General features: G+C 49.6%; 1 protein-coding gene across 5 annotated transcripts in view; it reads right to left on the bottom strand.

Annotated features, from left to right (window-relative positions):
* GTDC1 (glycosyltransferase like domain containing 1) overlaps positions 1 to 1,987 on the bottom strand; it is a 416,322-nt gene extending 414,335 nt beyond the window's left edge. For 2 of the 5 annotated variants that reach the window (XM_017523181.2, XM_037736612.1), the window contains exon 1: positions 1,879 to 1,987. The gene's annotated coding sequence lies outside the window, so the exon portion shown is untranslated. The remainder of the gene's footprint in view (positions 1 to 1,878) is intronic. The other 3 variants (XM_017523175.2, XM_037736611.1, XM_017523174.2) reach the window with 2 other exon arrangements.
* Between the last annotated feature and the right edge of the window lie 1,855 nt (positions 1,988 to 3,842).

Below are 3,842 nucleotides of genomic sequence, written 5' to 3'. Positions count from 1 at the left end.
GCGCCACCACACCCGGCTAAATTTTGTATTTTTAGTAGAGATGGGGTGCAACCATGTTGGCCAGGTTGGTCTCGAACTCACCACCTCATGATCCACCTGCCTCAGCCTCCCAAAGTGCTGGGATTACAAGCGTGAGCCACCGCGCCCAGCCAATTACTTGGCTTTTTAAGATACCATCATCAAACAAACTTTAGTACAAGAATAAAAGAGGTCTGAATTACCTAGTTAAGTATTTAATTAAGGCAACTAGTTCTATTCGGCTCCTACTAAATCTCATCAAGAAACTGTCTTCGATTCTCAACTTTTCTGTAAAATAATGGGATTGGATTATACTGCAAGGTCCCTTACAAATCGAAAACTTTGTACTTCTGTGATGCGTAAGATTAAAATGTCAACACAATTTTCAAATCAGGAGTAAAGAAGCCATCTTTGCAAACTGGTGATGTCAAAAAAATCACTATTTCCTGCCTTATTGCAAGTATCATGCTTCAAATTTTACCTAATCATTGTTTTCAAGTATGTCAAAGAAAGTTTCGCGATTCAAGACGTACTCCTCTAAACCCTCAATACTAAAACTGTTTCCATTACATTCAGTACAGGATCCTGAGGAAAATGTATACCAAAAGGGAGTGGGAGCCGATCTAATCCAAGTCAGACCTGGAACGCACTAATTAAAATTCAATATTTCACTTGGTATGTGGGTTCCTATGCGAAACTCCTGTCATGGTTAAAGCTTAAGGTTAAACAAGTTAACAGAATCCAATAGAATGGCTCTATTGAATTGTAGTGAGCTTCTTTTTCAGTAGCTCCTTTACCTAACCACTATGTTTAGCTTTAAAATCAACTTCCGGGGTAGCACCAAATAACCAAGGTGAGCCACGGCGGCCGGGGGCTGCCAACTGAAATCCATCTCGCGTGGAAAATCATCAACTCACGTTTTCCATTTCAAACTGCGATATGGGTGGAGGAAAAATTGTAAAAGCCTTCTTTCTGAACCTGCCATCACAGGGCCTCAAGGAAGTTAACTTAAGAATCTCAAGATAACCTAATGCGACAGAGTTCTCAGAAGACTCTCAGAGTTGTACGTGCGAGAGAAGGCAAAAAAAAAAAAAAGCTTCGGGACTAAAGTATTAAATTTTGCTGCTGAATTCCCAAGACTTAAATTCCGAGAACCTTTCCACCTGGACAGAACGGGGCTGTCTGGATCCCGAGGAAAACGGGAAGTTATGTGCTTAATCCTCAGACAAGGGATGGAGGGGGACACAGTGAGGTCTTCACACTCGGCTGGCAGAGGGGAGTGGGGCACTAGGGAGGTCTAGAAAGTGAGAGCGACCAGGAGCCAGACGCGAAGGTTACCCTCAGGAAGGCCCGGGGCTCGCACTGCAAGGGGCCAAGCGCCGGGCAGCCTGGTGGTCGGCGAGGCATCCCAGCCAACTCAGGCCAACCCCGGGCGCCCGGCCTCCCTTCTCCCGCGCGAGGGCGACGTGCCCCCACCCGTCCTCGCAGGCAGCGCGAGAAAGAAGCGGAGTGCCGGGGTGCGGAAAGCCGGCACGCACGACGTGTAGGCATCAAGAAAATGCAATTCGAACCCTGCCAGTTTGCAGAAGGAACAAAACGCAACGGGCTGGACGCCTCATTCCGAGCGCTGGGCGGACCACTGCGCATGGAGCGCAGCGCGTGCGCCCGGGAAGCGCTCGGCTCTCAGCTCCGCCTCCCCCACACCCCCCGCCCCCGGCTCCCCGCGCCGCAGCCTCCGCTGCTGCCCCTCTGGGAACTCCGCGCAGCGCGGCCCCGCGAGGCGGGCGCCGGGGAGGGGAGGGGCCGCGCTCCCCGCCTCCCTGCCGGCCCGCGCGGCTCCCCAGCCCGGAGCCTACTCACCTCCTCCTCCTCCTCCTCCTCGTCTCTCCCTCCTGGCCACCGGCGCAGCCCAGCCGGCGACGCGCTGACGCCGTGCCCCTCCCCCGCGACCGCCGCGATGCCGCCGCCCCTCCCGGCCCGCGGCCGCCGCGGCCTCCGGGCGCGTCAGGCGCTGGCCCCGCCCATCGGCCCGCCCGCGCACTCGAGGCTCCGCCTCCCTGCGCAGCCGGGACTCTGCCGGCGCGGGGTCCCTAAGTCAGCGGCCGCTCCCGCCCGCGCGAATAGCCCCGCCCCGGCCCGCGGGCTCGGCTGGTGGCACCTGCCCTTTGTCCCCCGGCCTCTCTCCGCTCCCACCCCCCTGCGGGCCCTTTCCCTTGTCGTCAACACCCCGTCCGGCCCTTCAGCTTTTTCATACTCTTCATACACTTTCCCCAACCTCCTCGTCCCGTTTAAGCTCGCATAGTTACCTTCTCTTTCCTTCTGGAAGGTCTGTGCTGCTCACTAGGTGGACCTCGGCTTCCTTCCGCAGTTTTCCAGCTGGCCCCTTGCATCTTCTTTCCCCGTCCTCTCCCCTGCCTGCTGGGGCCTCAGGGCGCCGGCGCTTTCCCGGCTCCCTTGCTGACACCTCTACCTGCTCTGCAGCCCCTACCTCCTCGGCAACTGCTTTGCCAATGCGTCTTAATTTCCCTACCTCTAGACCCCCTCGGATCCCTCCTGGCAAGGCCCATGCTTTCCTTTAACTCCATTTTTCGCGTCCTTTCAGTTCTGACTACTCCACACACTTCTGATGCAGTTTGAGTATTCAACAGCTGCATGTTCACGGTCCCACTTACACGAAGAGAGTCACATTGAATAATTAAAAATCACAAAGCAAAGCGACAGCAGTGGAGACCATCGTTTGACTTGCATAATTCCAGCTATACTTTCCTTATGCACTAATATTCTCATTGCCACTTGAATTTCAAGGAATGGGATTTTCCACTGGGGCTTAAAATTCACAAATGTTGGATGTTTTTTCCCTGCGACCTAATTTCACTTCAGCTGTTTTATTTATAAAATACAAAGTAGAAAGAGTACCAGGAAGTCCTAGGTGTTCTTGTCTACATGTAAAGTGAAGAATGTGTCCCTTCCTCCTTTAAATTTCCGTGATTCTGAAGTAAAGGATTTTGTATATGGAAGGAGGGTGTAGGTTAAATGAGTCTAGCGAAGGCAAAAGATGCAAATATAACTGGATGTCTTGTTTATTAAGTAATCTCATTTTTGAAGCTGCACTTGGAAGAGTTAGGCTGTGATGCGGAAATGAGTTAAGAAACATACCAAAATAAAGGAAATTGATTAGGCCTTTGTAGTTATATCCAAAGTTGCGCTAAGTTATGTCAGTAAACATTCTTATCCTTAAATTGAAGCGTTGAAACTATCTTCCGTTCCAAACAAAATCCAGCTCTGTGTGGACATTCAAAGTTTAAAACCATTGTTGAATTGAACAACAGCATTGTAAGCATTTGAAAGCCTAATAAACCATCTGTCCATTCACTTTCACACAAATTGAGAAACAGAAGTAAATGCCAAAACCTGAAAGTGAGTGTTCCTGACTACACATGAAACTAGTAAATCCCATTACACAGAATAAAGTACAAAATGCTCTCCACTTACCATGGAGTTACTTCCCAAGAAACACAATGTAGGTTAAAAATATTGTAAGCCAAAATTGCATTTAAGTCTAGCAACACAGCAGATGGTCCTTGACTTCCAATATTTTCAACTTTAGGATGGTATGAAATATATATGCATTCAGTAGAAACCATAACCCTATCATAAGTCATAAGAAGCTCCTCACCTTATCATGTGGTTACTTCCAGATAAGCCCATTGTAAAATGGAAAAATTCTAAATTGAACCACGATATCTGAAAAATCCCAAAGGTTATGGCTGCCATGTCATTGATTTGAAAATAGAATGACATAATTTTATAATTAATCTGGTCCT

The sequence above is a fragment of the Cebus imitator genome, unplaced genomic scaffold, assembly GCF_001604975.1.
Source record: "Cebus imitator isolate Cc_AM_T3 unplaced genomic scaffold, Cebus_imitator-1.0 Scaffold27, whole genome shotgun sequence".
Taxonomy (NCBI): Eukaryota; Metazoa; Chordata; class Mammalia; order Primates; family Cebidae; genus Cebus; species Cebus imitator.
This window is presented reverse-complemented; position numbering and strand designations above follow the sequence as displayed.